Source organism: Eulemur rufifrons, chromosome 7, assembly GCF_041146395.1.
Source record: "Eulemur rufifrons isolate Redbay chromosome 7, OSU_ERuf_1, whole genome shotgun sequence".
NCBI lineage: Eukaryota > Metazoa > Chordata > Mammalia > Primates > Lemuridae > Eulemur > Eulemur rufifrons.
In genome coordinates, this window is record NC_090989.1 from 164,081,174 (window position 1) to 164,107,651 (window position 26,478).

Below are 26,478 nucleotides of genomic sequence, written 5' to 3' on the forward strand. Positions count from 1 at the left end.
TCTCATCAGTGTGTGGGAGTTCTTATTTTTGTAATATTTATATTGTTTAATGTTGTATACATTGACATCTTTAGCTCATCTGATTTTTCTTTATTTTATGGTGAGAAATAGTGGTCTAACATTTACAACTTGTTGATGAAAAGCCAATTATTATAGCATCATTTATTACATAAACATACATTTCCCCACTGAATTGAAAAGACACTTTTACTAAGTATTATTTGGATCTGTTTCTGATTCTTTTTTCTATTCCATTGATCAAATTTTCTCATGGCCAACAATGTATCATTTCAATAATAGTAATTTTATATTAACTTTTAATGCCTAGAAGAAAGAGTAGAAATAAAAATCTGTTGCCATTCTGATGATATACATTGACATATATATATTTTTTTAGAAAGGAATGACATTTAATAATATTAGAAACTATTAGGGAATATGGGATGACTATTTTGACAGATAATATTTTATCTCTTGATAAAATTTTTCTTTTATCTATACAGACCCTTCACCTTTTTAGTTAAATTTATTACTAAGGATATTATATTTTTTTGTTTACAAAATTTTTTTCTATTTCTATATAACTGGTTACTGACAATATAAAGAAAAGCTTTGATTTTCATATATTTACCTTTGGCCATCCAGCTAACACATTTGCTTAGTAATAGTGTGTGACAGAGTCTTAAGTTTTTTAGGAATATAATCATATTTTACAAAACTAAGACTATTTCATTTTTTTCAATATTTATATTGCTTAACTTTTTCATTTAATTACATCAAGCAGCAGCCACAACACAATGCTAAGTAACAATGCTGACAGCAAATATTCCTCTGTATTTTTCCTGGTTTAACATGAATGGCTTTTATATTTCACTATTAAATATAATGTTTGATGGTGGGCTTTTGTAAATATTCTTTATTGTGTTTAATGAACTTAGAGTGTTACTAGAAATTTCTAATGAATTTAATTAAATTCCTTGTCAGTGTGTATGCTGAGTTGAATAAGTCCCCCCCAGAATGTATGGCCACCTAGAATCTCAGAATACCTTATTTTGAAATTGGGTCTTTGAAGATATAATTAGTTAAATTATAGTACTTAGTAATTAGAGGTCATACTGGATTAAGGTAGGCCCAAATCCAATGACTGTCATTGTAAGAAGAAAAAACAGAAATACAGACAGACACACGGGGAGAACAACACGTGATGATGGAGGTAGAGACTGGAGTGATGTATCCACATGCCAAGGAATGTCAAGGACTGCTGACTGCTACTAGAAGGTCAAAAAAGGCAAGAAAGGATTACCCCTTAGAGCCATCAGAGAGATCATGGCCTTATGGGCACCTTGATTTTGGACCTCTAGCTTTCAAAATGGATAGAGAGTAAATGTCTACGTTTTAAGCCACTCAGTTTGGTAATTTGTTATGGCAGTTCTAGGAGTCTAACAAAGCATATGTTGATATGATTATGTCATTTTTATCTTTTAATTTGCTCATGTGATTAATGGTCTACATAAATTTGTAAATCTGAACCAGTTTGTAATTTTTTTTTTTTTTTTGAGACAGAGTCTCACTCTGTTGTCCAGGTTAGAGTGCCATGGCGTCAGCCTAGCTCACAGCAACCTCAGACTCCTGGGCTCAAGCAATCCTTCTGCCTCAGCCTCCCAAGTAGCTGGGACTACAGGCATACGCCACCATGCCTGGCTAATTTTTTCTATATATTTTTAGTTGTCCATATAATTTCTTCTATTTTTAGTAGAGACAGGGTCTTGCTCTTGCTCAGGCTGGTCTCGAGCTCCTCAGCTCAAGCAATCCTCCCGCCTCGGCTTCCCAGAGTGCTAGGATTACAGGCGTGAGCCACCACACTCGGCCCCAGTTTGTAATTTTTGAAATAAACTCTATTTCAAACATTTTATCATAATTTCATAGGCAGATAGACTTAAGTTGCTATTTTTAATTATATACTTCTATATATAAAAATGAAATTGGCATATGGTATCTATGATAGAGCTATCCATATCAAGTTTTAATATAAGGTTGTGAAAGATTTGTAAAACTGAAGCCCATTCCCTCTTCCTGTATAGTCTTGAACTGTTTGCTAACCATAGAAAACATCTGTTTTTAAAGCTTTAATCTGTTAAAAGTATCTTTTAATCTTTCAAAGTATCTGTTTTTAAAGACTTAATTTAGCTGTAAAACTATCTGGACCCGGTGCCTTTTTTAGTGGTACATTTTAACTTTCTTCTGTGATTATTGTTATTAATTTTTAAAATCTGCTTATGTGAATACTGAATATGAATGTATATATATATTTCTAAAGAATGATCATTTCTTCTAGATTTTAATGTGAATAGCTATAGAAACTTTTAAAAATGTAGTTCTACCATTGTTGATTGGCAGAGTTGACCAGGAAGCTAGCAGGGTATGTACCCACTTCATCCCACACGACTACATATGCATTAAATTAAAAGAAGACAATCCTCCACGAATGAAAAGAATCATTCTCCACTCAAGGGTATAGCTCTCATCCCTAGATAGAACCTCTAAACAAACCCAAAGTGAATGTTTTCATCTGAATCATCAGGACTATGTCACAATAAAACCTAGATGGTTGGTTGGTCTTCAAGTCATTTTATCCTCTCCTAAAGTCTTAACAAAAAATTCTTGACATTTCCACTGAGCTACAATAAAGCTCCCATTTTTTTGAGACACTTGAAAAAATAAAAAAAAGAATTATTCTTCCCTCACACCTGCACACATTTTAAAATATCTTCAACTTTTCCAAGAAACAATTTTCTCTACAACTCTCACAGACTTCATACACATATTATTCTATTCATAGCAGATGGAGAAAATTAGAGTAACATATTTGCTCTAAAGTCATTAGTGCTGCATCAGCACTTCCAATCTAAATGGCATTTCAAGGGGTTATTGTTACATGGAGCAAAAGTTTGCTCTAGGCAGAAAGAAACAAAAAAACAACTTGAAAAATGGTACTCTTTTTTTTTTTAAACTAGCTTTTGCATCTTAATTTCTTCAACATTTTTCTACTCGTATTTTAAACACAAATCAAAGGAAGAAGAGAGTGGTTCAACTCAGTCAAGGGTCATACTTTGCTCACTGGTCAGACCTCTGATTAATCATTATTCTGCTTCTTAAAAACAATGTTCTTAAAGCTCACCATCAACTGCTTGGTTGTCTGAAAGTCTGGAAATATATTCTAACCTTTCAGATATCAGCCTGTCCATTAGGCTCATGAAATGCCTAAAAGTAAACTATTTAGGTGCTGAGCTTCAGATGACCACCACTCTGACCAAGAACTAAACATCCTTGGCTTAAGAACGCACAAATCCATGGGTGTTTCTTTAGCACATACTGTATTAAGGTCACTGTAAAATTTTTTTAAGTTTAAGATACTATACACCTGGAAAAATGCAGTCTTGTTATATACATAAGATTAACCACAGAGACTGATACAAGACAGCAACAATCATACTTCATATTTGTATATTGCATTACACTTTTCTTATTTTATCCTTACAGTAAATCTATAATGGATGCAGGATAAAATAAAAAAGAGACATAAACATAGAACTTCAGAGAGGAAAGTGACATTAATGACATCAATAACCTTCTTTACAGATAAGAAAATGGAGATCAAAGGAAAATGAAGACCTTCACCTTGTTTCAGAGCCAGGCAGGCAGGGCTAATAAAGTGAGGGCTTGTCACCACGAGTTACAAAGAGGAGTCACAAAAATAAGACAAGAAAGAGAAAGATGATGGGAATAAAGGACACTAATTCTGATTTAATGTACTTTACAAAAAAAAAAAAAAGAAAGAAAGCAATTCTATTGAATTAGAGTTTGAAATTCAATGTTAGGCTCTGGAGACCACTTGGACATGGTGGTTTCATGCCATTACCAGATCTCTTAGAGAAAAATGCAATTTTGAAACTTACAGTTTCCAGTAAATATGTTCAAGCCTTTGGAGAACATACTCATGTAGGTGTAAATGGTATATATACATGTAAACAAAAACTTAAAATTCACTATTCAATTACCAAAAGGAGTCTAAACATTCTGTAGCTCAATTAAGAAGCTACTCATGCATTTCCCATCCACTAACCCTCTACTTATGCTCCACCCACCATCCTGGCAAGTTCTATTGATTACCTTAATATTATGACCTATTCATTGGCAATACGGGTTGAAAATAATCCTTTTATAAATGAGAATATAATAGAACTATTTATTTTCTACAATAGCATTCTCAAAAATATGTATCAAACAACACATAGACCATTACACTGGTATCTTTTATTCAGCAGGCAATTGCTATTTCCATGACTCAATCCAGAATATTCCATAAAATCAGCATCATGGATATATTCATAATTACAATAAGACATGACACTATAGAAAAGTACAAAAGTAAAAACATCAAAAGTAGAATGATTATTTCACAAAGAAGAAATTCACCATGGTGTTGAAAGATCATAACAGGGTTAGAGGACAAATCTGTTAGAATGAACACTTAATTTATTGTCAGAATGCACAATAATCTTAACAGTTTAAAACTGCATTTTGTCATCTTTAAATGTCTGAGAACAGAGAATGTAAAACACCATGTCTGACACACCATGGAAAGTTTTTTGATTTTCCTCAAAAAGGAAGAACAAACATCCCTATTTTCATTCCAGATCTGCACAATTATATTCTTGCATCCCATTTGCTCTGATTCATTTACATTTTGCTGAATTCTGTTTTTGTCCATTTCTCATCATTCAAAAGATAAAAAAAAAAAATTCAACAACAACAAAAAGCCATCAAAAGATGCTTTCAGATGAAATCGCAAAGAAAATAAGCACATGAATTAGTGAAGCAACTTCCAAGTTATACAATTGTGGTAGTTACATCTTTGCTCATCTTGTCCGAGAATTAATTGCACTGCTGAAATTAGACATCCAGCCAGCTCCATGCAGACAGGAGCCCAAGCCGGAAGCAAACTCTTTGAATAACGGCCCTGCCTTCTGATTCTTTTCACATGGCTACATTTCTGACATTTCCCTCAATATTCTACCCAGTTACAGTGTGACTATGACAAAAGATTTCTGTAGGGATGACTGACACTTCTGTGGTAAGTGACAGGGAGTGGAGATAGGCAACAAGCCCCTTTAGTGGCTCCAAAAAGCCCACAGGCATTCTGCAAACCTTTTGCATACATGCTCTAAATAAAGGATGTGAAAAATGGAAACCGTGATGACAATTTTAATCACTTGACAGACAATTCTATGATCTGCTATAACTTTATAATGGCAAAGCCACTGACACACAAGAGACTGACAGGCATATATTCTCTCTCTGCCTCCAAGTCTCTTTCTATGTTTATTTGGGGGTTTTACACATGGATAGAGATGACCTTAACTCAGTATTTATTTAATCTATCCAAGGACAAAATGATAAAGGACTAAATCTGACTAGATGGCATTTTCTTAGTTCCTTTTAATTTCTAGACTCAAATCATCTGCCTGGGCTCTAGAACTTTCTCCTAGGAGATGTCAGGTGTCAGTAATCAGAGTCAGTCCATCTGTACTCAGTGCAGCCTGAAGTTCTGCCTACAAGACAGCAATTAGAGTCAAGTCTCTTCTGGAAGTGCCAATTACTGCTGTCTTCCCTTTTGAATATCTCCTTGATATAAGAATGCCATATCATTTTTACCCTATCACATTAGAAAATATTATTTAAAATAACACTCATAGTTGGCAAGAGTGCAGAGAGAGAATCACTCTCAAAGATCCTAGTGAGAATGTGAATTGGAACAACCTTTCTGCAAAACAATCTGACAATATATATTGTGATGTTTTTATGTTACTGATACTATTTTGGGTGTATTGTCCCATATTTTAAATAGTCTTCGAAAGCCAGACTTTTTAGGGTCTGTCTGGCATTTTGTTATATGAATATACATAGTTTTTCATTGTTTCCATATTTATCAGCATTTTAGTTGTTTTCAATTCGGGGTATTATATATAACGTTCTGGAGAACGTCTTCATAAATACATACTTAATTCACATTTTGTTTATTCCTTAGGATAGATTCCTAGAAGTGGAAATAAAGCAGTTGGCAAGGCTTACTTTCAAGTATTATTTTATCCTAGTAATTAAAGAATTGCTATCAGCAAACCAATTCCTAAACTAGAATTCTAGCAGACTCTCATTTATTAGGAGAAATATATATGGTGATAAATGGCCTACCTTATTTACATAGCCTTCTAATGGGAAAAAAATCAAATCATATTTTTTTTAAATTTATGATTTTTTTAAAATCTTATATATGATTTTTTAAAAATTTCAAAACAATAAATGTTGACGTGGATGCAGAGAGATAGGAACACTCATACACTGCTGGTGGGACTGCAAACTAGTACAACCTCTGTGGAAAGCAATATGGAGATACCTCAAAGAGCTAAAAATAGAACCACCATTTGATCCAGCAATCCCATTACCGGGCATCCACTCAAAGGAAAAAAAAGTTATTCTATAAAAAAGACACAAGCATATACGATTGAGTAACCACTGGCACAGAAAGAACTCAGTTTCTACCAAAAGGACATTCATTTCCAGTAAAGACAGCAGCCTGCTGAGTTAACTGTCTTCTACCCAGAGCAAAGGTCCCCTTCCCGAGTCTGTTGACATGTGAAACCCATAGACAAATTCTCACCATCATTGGTTTGCATGAATTTGCTATCTTTTTAAGACCTGATAAGTTTATTGAACTGAAAAAGCCAGAATGAAGTCAAACCATGTTCTGTAGTTGCCAAAACTTTTACCTCCCTGATGGCTTGAGTTCAGAAGTTATTCTCTGGAGGCTGTTCTAAAGGAAAACACAATTGGTCCTTAACTTAAAATTCTAGATTTTAGGGGCCAAAAAATAATGGCATATAACTTTTTAACCTACCATTTTGGAAAATATTTAAAATTTTTAACATTCATTGTTGGCAAGGGAACAGTATTTCCCAAATCTTATTCCATAAAAAAAATATTCTCAAGGGCAAAAGAGGTAAGAGACAGGAATGGTATCATATGCCTGTAGTCCCAGCCACTTGGGAAGCTGAGGCAGGAGGATGGTTTTAAGCCAGGAGTTCAAATCCAGCCTGGGTAACATAGTGAGACCTTGTCTCTTAAAAAGAGAGACAGAGAGTTTAGGAAAGAGTTAAAGCTGAACAAAGTTTAAGTTCAACCTTTAATGTGCTACTCTTAACTGTGAATCTCCATAAGGGGTTGTAGCTAGTAACATTTCTAAACTTATTTAACCACAAATTCTTCTTGCTTTATGTTGCCATTTGTTTTTGGCCCTGGGTTTCTGTAGAGCATGTCAAGGGAGAGCAATCTATGGAATATGCTTTAGAAAATGGTTCTCTAGGCTAGCGGTTCTCTAGGCTAGCACTTCTCAAACATTTTGGTCTCAGGACCTATTTATACTCTTAAAAATTGTTAAAGGCTCCAAGGAGCTTGTGCTTTTGTGGATTATATCTATGGATGTTTACCATATTAGAAATTAAAACACAAAACTTTCAAAATACTGTTAATTCATTTAAAAATAATAAGAAATCATTACATGTAAATATAATTACATACTTTAAAAAAAACTAGTGAGAAGAGTGGCATTGTCTCACAGTTTTGAAAATCACTTTAATATATAGATTAATAGAAGACAGGTGGATTCTCCTATCTGTTTCTGCATTCTGTTGTGATATATTACTGTGATTGAAGTATACCAAGAAAATCCAGGAGGACTATTTTAATAGTCTTTTCAAATAACTGTGGCTATTTTCCTCTAATACTGCATCAAAACATAACAAATGGTAGTTTCTTTAAAAGTTATAGCTGCAGTGTGGAATCTGAAACTATATCAATAAATTTTTAGTACTCTGTTATGTGAAAAGCCATGGTCTATGCGGCACTTTGAATGGATTTTTTTCCCCATGCAAAATTTTGTAACAGCATGTATTGCTCTGGACAAAAATATTGGCTCATTGAATTGTGCACATCTTCCAAATGTTGACACATTTTATTATAGGATATAAAAAAGAATTACATTTGTTAATATCATTGATCTCATCAGAAATGTCTTTTAAGTATTGGGAATCTGTCAAGCTTATTGGGGCAGACGCAAGTTTCCCAAAATTTGAATGTTTGCTTGAAAATTTGAATTTTGTCACTGGCAAAAAATACTGTCCAATGGTTTACTTAAAGTGACAGGCTGACTTTGTGCATTTTTTAGAAAATATCTGCCAAATATCTAAGTCGGCATAACCATATTTTATCTGTCAATAGTTCTTTCAAGTAAAAAATGGTGTTCCATATAAAGAAGAGCTAGTTAAGTTCACAACTCACTGTCACAAGTGCTCTGCCTTGAGACAACCATGATACTTCATGCAGCACCAGTTATTTATGCATGCTTTCCATTTCAGCACACAGAATACTAAAAAAAGATGGGTTCCTGACAATTAAAATTTTATTAAATTAATAACTTTTACTCTTCATCAAGATTATTCTTAAGTGAAGTTGACTTTTTTTTATTTAACCATAAGTCAATGGCAGTAAAGAATAAAAGACCAATAATATACTTTGGTGCCACTGCCTTGAGTCATGCTATGGTGCTAGCAGTTTTAAAATCCATTACTTTTGCACCATTAGTGAAAATGTTAACATAGTGAAAAAGACAAATAGTAACTTAGTATTTCAGTAATATAGTTTTCACCTTGTGGACCCCCTGAAAGGGTCTGAGGGATCCCCGGGGGTCTATGAAGAACCCTTTGAGAATCACTGCTCCAGACTCAAAATCTGGTCTGATAAAAAAGTTAGGTAAAAAAACGGAAAGGAAAATTCTTATCACTACTTTATAGCTTATCCTCTGGGCATGTTCATTCATAGCTTTACAAGAGTTAAGAAAACCAGGTTAAAGATTACAATGCCTGGCTGTAGCCGAGACTCCAGGCTAGTACTCTAATACCAGCCTCCAAGCCCACTCAAAAGCCAGGTTGGCCTCCATGGCCCCAGACTCCGGGCCAGCCCCTATGGAGAGAGCCTCCAGGCCTGCCCCAGTTCCAGGCTGGAATCAGGCTCCAAGCTGATCCCATGGCTCTGGGCTCCATAGACCATACTGGTCCAGGCCTGCCCCAGTATGCACTGGAGCTAAGATGGCCTCTGTAGCAACAGACTCCAGGGCCACCTCTGTGGACCCAGGCTCCAGGCTGGCTCCCACAGCCTCAAGCTCTAGGCCAGTCCCATGGACAAAGCCTCCAGTCTCATCCCAGATCCAGCCCTACTACTATGGACCCAGACTCCAGGACCACCCCTGTACCAGGTCAGTCCCCATAGACTGAGGCTAAAGGCCCATCCCTATGAATCTATGTGCCAGGCTTATTCCAGTACCAGGCCAGCTCTTAGACTCTCAGGCTCAGGGCCCACCTAGTGCTAGGTTTTCCAACATAGATTCAGGCTTCAGGCTGGCCCCTGTGGACACAGACTCCAGGCTCACCCCAACAGACCAAGTTGACAGGTCCACCCCAGTGAACCCCACCACTAAGCTGGCCCCTATAAACCCAGTGCCCAGGCTTATCCCAGAATATCTCAGCCCCAGGAGCCTAGGAGCCCACTGGACTCAGGCTTCAGTGTCCACCCTGCAGACCCTGGCTCCAGATCAGCCCCTATGGACCCAGGTGCCAGGGCTGCGCACCTGCTGACACAGGTACCAGGCACTCTTCCCAAGGACTCTAGCAGCAAGCCTGTGCATGAACCCCACCAGAGGACCTGATCAGAATCTCTGGTCCAGCTTACAGGTAAAGGGTAAAAAGCTTTCCCTGCCATAGCCAGTCAGTCCATAAAGACTGGAATAGGTGCTGCTTCTTCAAATGTGCAGATACAAACATATGACCACAAGACAAAAGAACTCAGAAAGGCAACTAAATGAAATCAAGAAAACAATACATAAACGAAACTGGAAGTTTAATGAAAAGATAGAAATCATTACAAAAGAACCAAACAGACATTCTGAACATAGAGAACACAATGACTGAAGTGAAAAATTCCATGAAGAGTTTTAACAGCAGATTTGATTAGCCAGAAAAAAGAATCGATGAACTTAAAGACAAGCCATTTGAGATTACCCAGTCAGAGGAACAAAAAGAAAAAAGAATGAAAAAGAGTGAAGAAACCTAAAGAAATTACAGGACACCATCAAGTAAACCAATATACACATTCTAGCAACAAATTGGATAACCTAGAAGAAATGGTTAGATTCCTAGAAACACATACCTACCAAGAAATAAACATGGACAAATGGAAAATCTGAACAGGCCAATAACAAGTAAGAAAACTGAATCAGTAACCAAAAACTCCCAATGAATAAAAGTCAAGTATCTACTAGTTTCACTGCTAAATTTTACCGAACATTTGAAGAAGAATTAACACCAACCCTTCTCAAATTCTTTCAAAAAATTAAAGAGGAAGGAATACTTTCCAACTCATTTCACACGGTGATCATTACCCTGATACCAAAGCTAGATAAAGACATGACAAGAAAAGAAAGCTAGAGATCAATATCTCTCATGAACATAGGTGCAAAATTCCTCAGCAAAATCTCAACAAACCCAATTCAATACACAAGCTTGTTAAAAGGATCATTCACCACGATCAAGTGGGGTTTATCCCTGGAATGCAAGGATTGTTCAACTTACAGAAATGAATTAATGTGATATATTGCATTAATAGAATGAAGAATAAAACTCATATAATCATCTCAATAGATGTAGAAAAGTAGTTGACAAAATTCAACATTCTTTCATAATAAAAACTGTAAACAAATTAAGTATAGAAGAAATGAATTTCAACATAATAACAGCCATATATGATAAGCTCACACTTAGCATCTTACTCAATGGTAAAAAGTTGAAAGCTTTTTCTCTGAGATCAGAAACAAAACGGGGATACCCACTCTTACCACTCGAAGTCTTAGCCAGAGCAATTAGGCAATAAAAAGACATAAAAGGCATCTAAATTGGAAGGGAAGAAGTAAAATTTTCTCTATTTACAGATGACTAATCTTATTTAAGGAAAAAACTGAAAGACTCCACCAAAAAACTGTTAGAATAAATGAATTCAGTAAAATAGCAGGATACAAAAATCAACATACAAAAATCAGTAGCATTTCTATGCAGTAGCAATGACCTATCTGAAAAAGAAATCAAGAAAAAATCTAATTTATAATAGCATCAAAAAATATTTAGGAAGAAATTTAATCAAGAAGGTAAAATATCTATGTATCAAAAACTATAAAACATTGATGGAAGAAATGAAAGAAGACATAAATAAATGGAAAAATATCTCATGATCATGGATTAAAAGAATTATTATTAAAATGATCATACTACTCTAAGTGATCTATAGATTAAATGTAATTCCTACCAAAATTCTAACAGCCCTTTTCACAAAAATAGAAAAATCAACCTTAAAATTCATATGGAACCACAAAAGACCACAAATAGCCAAAGGAATTTTGAGCAAAATCAACAAAGCAGGAGGCATCATACTACCTGATTTCAAAATGTACTACAAAGTTATGGTAATCAAAACAGCATGGTACTGGCATAAAAACATATAGACCAATGAAACAGAATAGAGAGCCCAGAAATAAATCCATATATTTACAGTCAACTGATCTCTGACAAAGGTGCCAAGGACATACAGTGGGGAAAGGAGAGTCTCTTCAACAAATAGTGTTGGGAAAACTGCATATCCATATGTAGAAGAATGAAATCATACCTTTCACTCATGCCACATACAAAAATCAACACAAAATGAATTAAAGGCCAAAACATAACAAATCAAGCTGTAGAACTACTACAAGAAAATATAAGGGAAAAAATATACAACATCGGTCTGGGCAATGATTCTTTTGGATATGACCCCAAAGCACAGCCACTAAAAAAGCAAAAATAGACAAACGGAATTACATCAAACTATTAATAAAAAGCTTCTGCACAGCAAAGGAAACAATCAGCAGACTAAAGAGACGACCTACAGAATGGGAGAAAATATTTGCAAACCATATATCTGACAAGCGGTTAATATTCAAAATAAATAAGAAACCCAAAAAACCCAATAGCAAGAAAACAAATATGCTGATTAAAAATTGGGCAAAGGACCTGAATAGACATTGTTCAAAACAAGACATACAAATGACAAACAGCCATATATGAAAAAATGCTCAACATCATTAACCATCAGAGAAATGCTAGTGACAACCACAATTAGATATCACCTCACACCTGCTGGAATGGCCATTATGAAAAATATGAAAGGAAACAAGTGTTGGAAAACACGCAGAAAAAAGGGAACACTTAAACACTGCTGGTGGGAATATAAATTAGTATAGCCATTATGGAAAACAGTATGGAGGTTCCTCAAAAAATTAAAAATAGGACTGCCGCTTAGAAGCAACCCCACTTCTGGATAAACAGCCAAAGGACATGAAATTAATATCTTGAAGAGACATCTGCACCCCCATATTCATTGAAGCATTGCTCGCAATAGACAAGATAAGGAATCAAACTGAGTGTCCACCCACAGATAAAGGGGTAAAGTAAATGTGATATATACAGGCATGCATTGCTGAACAACTGGAATATGTTCTGAGAAATGTGTTGTTAAGCAATTTTGTCATTGTGTGAACACCATAGACTGTGCTTACACAAACCTAGTTGATATAGCCTACTATACACCCAGGCTATATGTTATAGCTTATGGCTCTTATGCTAAGAGCTTTTATAGAATGTGACTATACTGAACACTGCAGGCAGCTGTAACACAAGGGTAAAAATCTGTGTATCTAAGCCCAGCTAAATGTAGAAAGGTACAGTAGTAAAAGTATGGTATGAAAGACAAAAATGGTACACCTGTATAGGGCACTTATCATGAATGGGGCTTGTGGAACTGGAAGTTGAGCTGGGTGAGCCAATGAGTGAGTGGTGAGTGAGTCTGAAGCCTGGGTGGACATTACTGGACATTACTGAAGACTGGATAAACACTGTACACTTAGGCTATACTCAATATATTAAAAAAACACTATTTCTTCAATAATATATTAACCTTAGATTACTGTAACTTTTTTATTTTATAAGCTCTTTAATGTTTTTAAACCTTATAACTCTTTTGCAATAACATTTAGCTTAAAACACAGACACATTGTACAGCTGTACAAAAATATTTTCTCTTTATAGTCTCATTCTATAAGTTTTTTTCTATTTTTTAAACTTTATTGTTAAAAACTATGACCCAAACACACACATTAGCCTAGACCTACACAAGGTCAGGATTATCAGTATCACTGTCTTTCACCTCCACATCTTGTCCCACTGGAAGGTCTTCAGGGCCAATAACACACATGGAGCTGTCATCTCCTATGACAACAATGCCTTCTTCTGGATACCTCCTGAAGGACCTGCCTGAGGTTGTTTTATAGTTAACTGTTTTTTCATAAGTAGAAGGACTACACTAAAATAATGATTAAAATATAGTATAATACATACATAAATTAATAACAGTCATTTATTACCATTATCAAGTATTGGGTACTATACATAATTTTATGTGCTATACTGTTATACAACTAGCAGTGGAGTTGGTTTGTTTACACCAGCAGCACCACAGCACATAAGTAATGTGTTTTGCTACAATGTCACCAGGGCTACAATGAGGGCTACAATGTCACCAGGCCATAGGAATTTTTCAGCTCCAATGTAATCTTATGGGACAGTCCACATATCTGTCATTGACCAGAACATCATTATGCAGCGCATGATTGTACATACAGTGGAATATTAATCAGCTTTTAAAAAGAAGTAAGTTTTGTCATTTGAAGTGTGGATGAACCTGGAGGACATGATGCTAAATTAAAGAAGCCAAGCACAGAAAGACAAATACTACATATTCTTACTTATATGTAGAATCTGAAAAAGCTGAACCCGTAGAAACAGAGTGAAATGGTGGTTGTGAGACGATGGGGTTAGGGAAAGGGGAAAATGGGGAGATCTTTGTCAAAGGGTACAAAGTTTCAGTTAGAAAAGCTGAGTAAGTTTTGGAGATCTATTGTTAAGTATAGTGCCTACAGTTGTTAATAATTTATACTTGGAAACTGCTCAGAGATTAGATCTTAAATTGCCAAAACAGTAATATTTAAGATCTATTCTTACCCCCAAAAAAATAGATATGTGAGGTCATAGATATGTTAATTAGCTTGATTTCATCATCTAGTAATGTATACATATACCAAAATATCACATTGAATGCTGTAAAAATACATCATTTGTATTTGCCAATTATGCCTTAATACACCTGAGGGGGAAATGCATATTTGGGAAACCCACTACAGGCCTACTAAAACAGAATAGCTGAGGATGAGGTAGGGCCACCTCAACAGCAGTGTGGGTTGTACGCTACACACCTTGCACAAAAGTATACAGTTGCCCAAGATATTGGCTTAAAAATAACATTTTTGACAAATTGTGTGAATCTTGGATATCCTAGAACTTTAGAGAATATTCTAGAGCAGTTGTTCTTAAACTTTATGTGTATTAGAATTACCTGTCTTAGGGCTGAAAACACAAATTTCTGAGTGCCATCCTGACCTACCTAATCAGAATTTCTTAGGTAGAAGCCTGAGCATCTGTATTTTCAAGGAGCTTCATAGCCAATTCTGCCACCTGCCAAAATGTGAGACTCATTTCCACATGTACTCACCATCAAATTGGTTTCACTGATCATCACCTAAGAAAGAGCACATTTAGGAATAACATTGATCGGGTGTCGGGCAGATGTGGGTGGGGGAGGGGATGGGTGCATGCATACATAATGAGTGCGATGCACACTGTCTAGGGGATGGACACCTTTGAAGCTCTGACTCTGGGGGGTGGGGGGCAAGGGCAATATACATAACCTAAACTTTTGTACCCCCACAATATGCTGAAATAAGAAAAAAAATGGAAAAAAAAAGAATGCTATAGCTGTCTACAAGAAACCAACTCAATGAAAGCTACAAGAAACCAACTCACTGACTTCTTAGGAAACTCAGGCAACCTTTAGACTTAGTAGCTATAAATAAATTAGATCTTAGTAGTTATAAATTCACCTTTTAAAATAATCAATAACTTTTTCCTTTGTATAAATTTATGGGATACAAATATAATTTTGTTACATGGATAGATTGCATAGTGGTGAAGTCAAGCCTTTGAGGGTATCCATGACCTGAATAATGTACATTGTACCCATCAAGTAATTTTTCATCATCCGCCTCCCTCCTACCGCCTATCCTTCCAAGTCTCCACTGTCTATCATTCCAAACTCTATGGCCATGTGTATACATTATTCAGCTTCCACTTATAAGTTAGAACATATGGTATTTGTCTTTCTGTGTCTGATTTGTTTCACATAAGATAATGGCCTCTACTTCCATCCATGTTGCCACAAAATACAAAATTTCACTCTTTTAAGGCTGCATACTATTCCACTGTCTATAGATACCACTGTTTCTTTACCTAGTCCTTCATTAATAGACATTTAGGTTGATTCCATATCTTTTCTATTGTGACTAGGGCTGCAATAAACATGTAAATAAGTGTATCTTTTTGATATAATAGTTTCTTTTCCTTTGGGTAGATACCCAGTAGTGGGATTGCTGGATGGAATGGAAGTGCTATTTTTAGTTCTTTGAGAAATTTCTGTACTGTTTTCCATAGAAGTTGTACTAATTTACATTCCCACCAAGAGAGTATAAGCATTTCTATTTATCCACAGCCATACCAACATCTGTTAAAAAAAAAAAAAACAATAATTTTTTTAAAAATCCAACTTTCTATCCTTTTATGATGTTGTTATACTTGTTTTCATTCTGTCACTATGATATTGGATCGCAACCTTGTATTGTTATTTCACCAACATCTTGAAATTTATTTAGCCAGATTTTTCTGATTTTAAATGAATGCTAACTATACATAGTCTGCCTGATTTTTTTAAAGGTTTTCCTCATCCTATGCAAGATCTTTCAAGAGAAAAGACAAACTTAGTTTACTGTCAAAATTACCAAATTGATTCAGATTTTTAAAAACCATTCAAACTTTTATGTTTCTCACTTAACATAAAAAAAATGACTCAATGTAAAAGTCATGTCTGGTAATGATCTTATTTCTGGGATCTTTACATGAAACAGAGTGGGCAGGAAGATTCTGTGGCTGCCAAAATAGAATTAAACACGTGGAAACAAAGAAACAAAAGCACAACTCTTTCCTTCCGGATAACCGTGAAACATGCAGATAAATCAGTGATTTCCCTTCCAACTAACCACTGAAATAGAGATATGTATTAATATTTTTAACAGTTGTAAGAGCACCAGGGTTAAGGAAAGGCACAGTAAAAACTAAGCTATATTGTTGTTTTAGATGCCCAAATGCCAAATCTGCCAGTCACTCGTGAAAAGAACACAGCCCCAGGCAACTGACATTGATGCATTCAAACACTGTAGCTATCTGTGATTGCAGACCAGTGTTTCATAAACTCCATCAGACAAAACAAAGGTTTAATGGAATGTTAAGAGTTCAGAGAGGGGAAAAAGTTGGGGGTCGTTCTAAGGTCAAATTAGGTTGGAAAACTATGGGTTATACAGAATTACACAAGTGTTTTAAAGTTTTTCCTTACCGTGGGACTTCTCAAAGCCCTTCTATACTGATGTATACATTATATGTCTCCAAGAAGGAGAAAAAACATAACATTTTCCAAACTTTTGATGTGTTCTTTTGTTTCATTTAGTTTCTCACCGGGCTTGAGGTCCCTGGGACACATTCAGGTAAATACTGATACAGACAGGTCTAGTAGTTAAGGCAGATGCTCAGGTATATACATGAACTGCAGTACAAGAATCTAGATACCACAGAAATGGTGAAGGCATGCCCAGTAGTCAGCCCCACTATATCAAGTCCCTCAGCCTCTCTCCATCAGCCTCCTCAACTCTGAAAGAAAGATGATGCTTGTTAGTAAAGTGCCTTGGGATGGCTGAGCAGGAAACACTAAATAAGAGCCAATTATTGCCCTTATTACAGGGTAGATGATCCAACAAACCATCCCTGTTACTTACAAAATTTGGAGGCCTCTCTTTTTTCCCTTTTAACTATGCTCCAATTGGACCTAAAAAAATTTATACAAAAAAGAACAAACAAAATACTTACAGTAAATATCCAGAAACCATAAGGTAAACTTTTTGATTGGACTCCTCTGTGTACACATTTTCAATGGCTGTCAATTGCCTACAGATAAAATCTAAATTTCTTACCCTTGCATACAACTTTCCACCTTTCAGGAGCTGTAGAGTTCATAATTAAGATCATGGCCTTTGGAGGCTGACAGATATGGTTCAAATGCAGGCTCTAGTTTACTACATCTTAAGTTATTTTGCTTGTCTAAGCCCTTTGATTCTCAAAGTATGGTCCCTGGACTGGCAGCACCAGCATCATTTGGGGCTTATTAGAAATGCAGAGCTCGGCCAGGGTGTGGTGGCTCACACCTGTAATCCTAGCACTGTGGGAGGCCGAGGCAGGAGGATCACTTGAGTTCAGGAGTTCGAGACCAGCCTGAGCAAGAGCAAGACCCCCGTCTCTACTAAAAATAAATAAATAAATAAATAAATAAAAAATAAAAAAAATAAAATAGAAAGAAATTAGGTGGACAAATAAAAATATATAGAAAAAATTAGCCGGGCATGGTGGTGCATGCCTGTAGTCCCAGCTATGCAGGAGGTTGAGGCAGAAGGATTGCTTGAGCCCAGGAGTTTGAGGTTGCTGTGAGCTAGGCTGATGCCATGGCACTCTAGCCCAGCCAACAGAGTGAGACTCTGTCTTGGGGAAAAAAAAAAAAGAAAGAAATGCAAAACTGCAGGCCCCATTGGGAACCTACTGAAACAATCTGCATTTCAACAAGATTCTCCTGTGATCCCTACAGACATTAAACTTCGAGAAGAACCACACAAATTCTCATCAGCTTATCTGCAAATTGGAGATAATAGAAGTAAATTGGAGATCGCAGTTATCTTCCCCTCCTGCTCCTTTGAATCCATCTCCAAGACCTAAGTGTTCCTCCACCTAAATATCACTCAAACCTCTCTTTCCCTTCACCACTTTAGTCCAAACCGTTCTCATGTCTGTCCAGGTCTCCTGCAATAGCCTCCCAACTCACTACAATGCGTCCCCTCTTGCTTCCCTCTATTCTGTTTTCCCTACTGCAACCAGAGGGATCTTCTAGGAAAAGCAAATGTGATGGGAGCTTCCATTTTCTCTCAAAATAAAAACCAAAAGCCTTTAGCAGACCTACAGCCTCTGCTAAGGTGGTTCCTGTCCACCTGTACATCTTACCTTGCATCATGCTCCTGCGGCATCCTCTGCGCCAGAAGGACTGGTTTTCTTTCTGTTCCTTGAACTGGCCATCCTTCCCAATACAGTGCATTTGCAAACGCCATCCTCTGGGCCTGCAGTGCCTTCACTTCCCTCTTTACCACGATAACTCCTCCTCAGTCTTTAGATGTCAGCTCAAATATCATCACTCCTGGAAAGTATTCCCTGACCCTTGTCCCCAACAACAAAACACACTACCTGGCCTATTGACTATGCTCCATTAATATCCGTTGAATAAATGAATGTATGAATTAATGAATGTTCATTCGTATGGTTATTATGACAATCATGTGGATTGATATATATATTTAAAGCATTTAATACAGTGCCAGGTAGACAGCAAGAGCTCAATGCTATCCCAATTGTCACATATTTTGAATATTTAATCCTGCTAAGAGCTGGACACCAAGCAGTGCTCAATATGGGCTAACAATTAGAATCACCTGGGAAACTTTAAACTTCTTAATGTCCAGGCTCTGCTGCAGACCAATTAAATCAGAATCCCTAGAAGGATGGGAACCAGGCACCTAAGAGTTTTTAAAACTCCACAGGAGATTCTAATATGTAGCCAAGGTGGAGAGTGATTGCTTTGCCTTTTTTCTCACTGTGGTCTCCTAGACTTCTAGAGAAAAGCCTGCCAAGTGACAAGAAGAGTCCTCATTATTCATGGCATGAGTCTATGGTCTCACTTCTCCCTCCCATGGAAAGGGACAACAATATGAATCCATGTAGTAAGAGTCCGGCAATTCATTTCCTCTGGGCCCCTTGACAGCAGCCAGATGGTGGAAAGCCTCCACCTATCACCCAAACCAGAATGAAACCTTTCCAGGGAAATCCAACTCCTGTTGGAAGTGCAGTTAAGACATGAAGATGACTCTGGTCCTTAGGGTTAAATGTTGATTCAAAAAAACTTATCAGGATTCCACTATAAACCTGTCATAATTGTTTTGTTGAAGCAATCGCTTTATGGGAGCAATTAATTTCAACTGCTAAAAAAAAGGTTAGACCTCCTGAGTGTTCAGCCAGACAACAAGAAATAGGTGAGCTGGGAACCATTTCCCTTACCTTCTGTCTCCTTCCCTACTCAAGTATTTGGAACAAGAGACCAAACTATACTTTAATAGGCCTCCTCGTCTTAAGGATCAACCTTCTGTGTATGTAAAGACATGTGTAAGAACAGACCTATTTGCACTATATTTTTCACTCATTTTGAACTTTTCCAAATGTGATGTAAGCAATGAGCAGTAACCAAAGAAGCTTTATCTCTTTTAAGGTTTTAAAATACACACACCACACACACACACACAGAACCAAAATGTCTTGTTTTGAAAGGCAAAACAGAAAGTAGGCCTCACACAATCTGAGAACCATTTACAATTAAAACCTACCAAGTCAGAGCTGAGAGCAAGCCAACACAAAGGCCTCAGAATTGTTACAAAAGGCTTAGGATTGCTCTCTGGAAATAATATCCCAGTGGGCTAAATTCCTCCTCCCCCTGTTATTTCATGCTGGTAAATTGCAAAAAAAAAAAAAAAAAAAAAATACCAGCATGATTCATGAATATAAATTTTTCTTGGCTTTTAAAATCATACACTGGCATAGTCCTACCCGAACTTCAGCCAAATGAGAATACAGAGATAATGACAATTTTACAATAAGTGGTTCCAGGACACAGGCTTTTCAAGATCCTCAAATGAAAGGCACCATAAAAAGGAGTATTATTATTATTATTTCAAGCACCCAGAGAAACCACAATCAATGATTAGCCATAACAATTAAACTAACAATAGTACATCTGGAATAAGCTGCATAGTAATATGTACTTCATGCTTAATAGTTCAAATTAATTCAATCTGGTGGCATTAGACATACCAGTTAGGAGTTGGAGAGCACCAAAATTCACATTAGCTTCCACTTCGATAGATATTATGAAAAGAGAAGGAAGGAAATGAGGCTATAAACAGCAGTGGTAAATAGGAAAGGCTCACAGATGACATGGGCAGGAATAACTATCAGCTATTAGGAATTCAACAATGATGTAAAGGCTGATATTTCCATCCTCACACATTCCTTCAGAGTCAGAGACTGAGCAGCCCATAAGCAACAGATGTGAAACCCTAAAATCAGAGCTTTTATACTCAAAGAAGGGGTTGCCTTCTTTTCCCTGCACATAGCATCCTTTACCAGTCCCCCATAGATGCAGAATAAAGAAGAATTTACAATTTTAAGTTATAGACTTCAAGAAATAAGAAAGGGTAGTATGGGTTGGGGCGGGCATAAAAGGTGGGGTGATTACCTTACTTGCCTTGCCTCACCCTCAAGATTTACTAGTTACCTGTCTCAGGCTCTACTTTGCCCCATAAATATTCTCTAAGGCAGATTTCTTGCCCCCAGCACTGTTAACAATTTTGGTCTAGGTAATTCTTCACTGTCAAGGGCTGTCCTGTGCATTGTAAGATGCTTAGCAACATCCCTGGTCTCTACCCTATATGTTAGTAGCGTCTCCCACCAGCAGTTGTGACAATAAAATGTTTTCAGGCATGGCCATAGGTCTTCTGGCAGGGATGGCGGAGCGGGGAAATCATGCTGTTTGAGAACTGCTTCTTTAAGTCTTAATTCACCTGTTTCTAGGCATCAGGAGGAAAAATCAGCTCGTAGACCCACCTCTGGATTCTTCTTCCTCATTAGAGACAAGCAGGTATTGAGCTGCCAGCCGTGAGTAAGGCAGCACCCTTCCCAGGGCACACTGCCTCCTCTTCCTAACACCTGTTGCACACATAGGCTTGTTGTACATTTTACAGAAATTTGGACCCTGGCATCCTTCTGTTCATTGTTCAGGAAAGAATTTACATAGCAGGCCCAAGACGGCCTGTCATTGGAAAGTCCTGTTTGCAAGGCTGGCCCTTGGTTGGCATCTGGGAACTTGAACTGATAAATTGTTCCCTACACTGATATAAAATTTTCCATAAATTACAGAGTGGCCACTGTGCCCTAACTGTTTCTACAAATAATGTGGTTTATGCTGAACATCTGTTTTCCTTCTGGAAGTATGAAATTTTAGTATGTGCTTGGCAGATCAGCACCGAGTAGAAACCTTGGGCACAGAGACTCGAAAGAGCTTCCCTAGTAGACAACACTTCACACATTTGTCACCGCTTGGTTGAGGAATTAAGGGCTTCCTGTGTGACTCCACTGGGAGAGGACTCTTGGAAGCTTGCTCCTGATTTCCTCCAGACTTCACACCGTGCACCTTTTCCCCTTGCTGAGTTTACTTTGTATCCTTTCACTGCAGCAAACTATAACCAGAGGACAACTGCTGAGTCCTAGGAGTCCTTCTAGAGAATTACAGACACTGGGGGTGGTCTTGGGGGCCACCAACACAGTCATTCATTCAACAAATATTTTAACGTGTGCCTCTATTTCTAGACACAGGGGACATAGCAAAGAATTAAACTCTCAGCCCGCACAGACCGTAGGCGCTAGCAGCCATGGAGGCATTTACTCTAGCCTGTTTCAAGCTTCTTCCGCAGAAAGCAAGCCCTACGGCATCTCTTTTTGTTTGTTTTTCCAACAGCTTTTTTTTCCCAGACATAATTCACATACAATATAATTAACCCACCTAATGTGTACAATTCAAGGTTTTCAGCATATTCATAGAGTTTTACAACCATGACCACAATCAATTTTAGAATGTTTACCGCACCCCATAAAGAAACCCCTACCCATTTGCAATTACTACCTATTTTCTCCCAACCCCCCAGCTTTAGGAACTACTAAACTACTTCTGTCCCCATGGATTTACCTATTCTGGACATTTCACATGAATGGAATCATACAATTTGTGGTCTTTTGTGACTGGCTGCTTTCATTTACCAGAATGTTTTCAAGGTTCATCCAGGAAGTAACATGAGTCAGTATTACATTTCTTTTTACTGCTGAATAATACCCCGTTATATGGATGCACCACATTTTATTTATCTATTCATCAATAGATGTAAATTCATGTTCTTTCCAGTTTGGGGCTACTAGCAATAGTCTTACTCTGAACATTTATGTACAAATGTTTGTGTGCACATGGGCTTTCATCTCCTTTGGCTAGAAACCTAGGAGGGGAATAGCTGGGTCACATTTATGTTTAACTTTTTAAGAAATTTCCAAATTGTTTTCCAAAGTAACTGCACCATTTACTTCCCAGTAGCAGTGTATGAGAGTTCTAATTTCTCCACATCCTTGCTAACATTTGTTATGTCTTTTTGATTATTGCCATCTTAGTGGGATGAAGTGGTATCTCATTGTGGTTTTGCTTTGCACTTCCTTGATGGCTAATGATGCTGAGCATCTTTTCATGGGCTTACTGGCCATCTGCATATCTTCTTTGAGCTCCTTTGTCCCCTTTTAACTGGGTTGATTTGTCTTGTTATTGATTTGTATAAATTTTTTATTCTGGATACAAGTTTTTTACCAGATATGTAATTTGAAAAAAAATTTCTCCCATTCTATGGGTTGTTGTTGTTATTCTAAGGTGTCCTTTACTGTATATAATTTTTAATTTTTATGATGTCCAATTTATCTGTTTTTTTTTGCGTTACCATGCTTTTGGGGTCATAGTTAAGAAACCACTGCCTAACAGAAGGTCATGAAGATTTACGCCTATGTCTTTGTCTAAGCATTTTACAGTTTAAGGTTTCCCATCTAGGCCTTTGATCCATTTTAAATTAATTTGTGTATATGGTGTGAGGTGGGAGTCCAATTTCATTCTTTTGTATGTAGATACCCAGTTGTCTTGTGGCATATTTTGAGTCACCCACAGAGATAGTTTCATGTAATATTTGGCTACACAAATTAAATAAACAGGTACCAGTATATAGATTCTAAGTATATGACCAACAGCCCAATAGGCTTTGTTTAAACTCTTGCATTTGGTCTTTTTTTCTATTTTAGGAATCTGCTTAGTATTTTGCTCTATGAGGAAGCAGTACCAGTATCATTACCACTGGTATTACTACTAACAATAATAATAGTAACTAGCAGCTCTTTAGTACTTAGGATGTGCCAGGCACTGTGCTTGCATTTAACGTGCATTAACTTACATGATCTTCCCACTATCACCATGAAATAGGTAGAATCACTTTCTCCATTGTGCAGATGATAATACTGAGGCTCACTGATGTAAAATAATTTCCCTTAGTCACAGAGCTAGCAGGAAAAGGAATAAGAAATTGAGGGAAGGAACAGTTCTGGAAATTGGGGGCCAAGTAATGTTGGACAGAAATTTCTAACAAATAGTAGTTAAGCACATATGCAAAGTATACAAAAATAAACAAACCAAAATCTAGCACTAGTAGATGACATTCCCAGTTCTGGTCAAGTTGCTGACAACAAAGGATCGGTCTCCCTTCCAAACTCATAAAAGGTTTAGGATTATCACTCAAGATTGATCTGATGGCTGGAGAGGTTTTGTCAACACTCCAAAAATTGCATTAGTGACTAGATGATTGATGGAGTAAGTCAATTAGAACAAGATTAGAAATCCAGATATGAAGTCAATTACTTCCAATCTGAAAATTAGGAATTCATTAACTAATAATATAATAGATAGCATTGATTTTCAAAGCTACCCTTTCTCTGTTTGTCTATAGGGCAAAATCCGAGTAAAAATGGCTTTGAAAAGTCTGAAACTGTAGAGCAACTTGATCTTGGGCATGTTTTCCCAGATGTCTGAAACTTTTGTTTTCACTAACCAGATCTGAATGTCCAGTAGGGCAAATCTATCAGTTTTCAGTAGAGAAAACGTAGACAGAGAAGTCAACCGACTTTTCCAAGTTCAAATAACTTTACGGCAGAAAAATCCAGTGTTCCTCACTTCACATCGAATCCTCTTTCCCTATACTGGCTGAGTCCTTAATAATAAATACAATAATAATAGTTGACATTTATTGAGTCTTACGTTATATAGCCCTCTATCTAAGCACCTGAAAGATAGAACTAATTTATTTATCCAAGGAGTATAAGGGAAATTCTACTAATATTCCCATTTTATATAAGAAGAAAAGGAGGTGCTAGAATGTTATTTGACCTACTTAAAGGATGGAATCAGACCTTGAACCCTGCAGTCTGTGTTTGTTCTCTTAACCATGTCTCTATACAGTTTCAGAATAGAAGCAACCAGACATAAGGGTTAACATGACTAGCCCAACTCCAAGTTGAGTTTTTTTTTTTTTTTTTACAGTAGGCAAAGTTGTCTTCAATATACTTATAATAACTTTATATACCAAATAACATTTTGAAGTTTATTTCCTCCCAACACGGAAACATCACTGCATCTCCCCTGGGATTTTCAGCATTGTCTGTTGCAGAACTGGTCTGGGTTTAGTGAGTATTGCTTTATCATTCTTAAATAAAAGCCATTATAGAGAATGCAGAAAACAATTTCCCTTTCAGTTCTCCCACTTCTACCCATATTGAGAAAGATGGATCCTTAAAGTGCTGAAGGAAAGCTCACAATATAATAAAAACTCGGCATCAGAAATGTTCCAAGTCCCTCTACTCTTTCCTTATATTTAGGAAACTAAAATTTAATATAGGGCACAACCCTCCAGAGAACCTAGTATATCAAAATGTTAATACATTTTTATATATTTTAACTGAGATAAGCAAGAAAGAGATAGGGAAGCCAGAGCAGCTATGGCAAAGACATAATTATGATAAGACTAATCCAGCTAACAACAATAGAGGCGGACAGCGACGCCACTGTGATGCTCTTGTATAGTTTGTATGGTCAGGAAACCCTATCAATAGAAACGTGAATGAGGCAGGAACCCCATTATCAGAAAGCAAAGATAACTTACTATGTGACTTCAGAAACTAAAGCTCCTCCAGGAGATCAAAGACCATTTGTCCCCCAACTAAAATATTATCCAAATGTATTTTAAGAATTAAAACCTGGATCAAATGATTTGATTCATAAAACATTAATGACAAGGAGCATACTATGTCCATAACCGAATAGACAGGAAAACCTCAATTTTGTTTTCTGTAACAGAGTTTAAACCTTTAAAATTCCGTGAATAATGTAAAAATTCTTCTACCAGCTCTAAATTCACTGTTGTGCTATCCACCTTCACCACAAGAATACTACGAGATACATACACGTTGCTGAAATCTACTATTTCTCAAACTTGACTTTATCTTCTACTCCAGTAACCCTGTCAAAAGGAATATTAGTCTGGTTACTTCATTGTTGGCAAATCCGCATTAATCCCTTTCTTTAAGGAGTTAACAATGCTTCTGACCCTCGATACCTACCCTTTCAGACAGGTCAAAACTAAATTCTTCAGTTTACCATTTAAGTTTTCCCTCAAGTCTTTGCAGATAACACGAGATAAAAACAATGGTTTCTATTCCAGCCAGATTGGAATTTTCTACTACCCTCCCTACTCTTCTTGCTAAATTCTACCTAGTACTTTTTGCTAATTCCAGGGAAAAATGCAAACTAAAATGCCCACTGCACTGAAAGGTAATGTAAATAAATGAATAGAGCAGTCTAGTCCTAAGAAAAATAGAAGCCAGGACACCTGATTGCATATTAAACACGCTGTTTCCCGTCCCACCCCAGCCCACCCCACCTTTTTTAAAACAGATTTTTCAAAATCGATCTTTCATTTTCCAAACTTTGCTGGAGACATAGGTATAAAGAAGTAGTCTCAACAGTGCAAGCATGATGCTAGATGGCAATTAACCTTTGACCTCAGTGTTAAGAGACTTTAGGGAGAGGTAGAGACTGTGGCAAACCATCTGTGTATGGTGGCAATTGCTACTCAGCTCCAGTCACCTGTTGCCAAGAAGGAATTTAAGCATAACGCTGTGAGACCTTCCAGTTTTGATAGAAAAGTAAGAAAACCTGAGTTTTATGTGACACCTACAGATTTTCTAATATTTTCTAATTTTTGCATGAAATCTGTTTTTCCAATATATTTTATTTCTA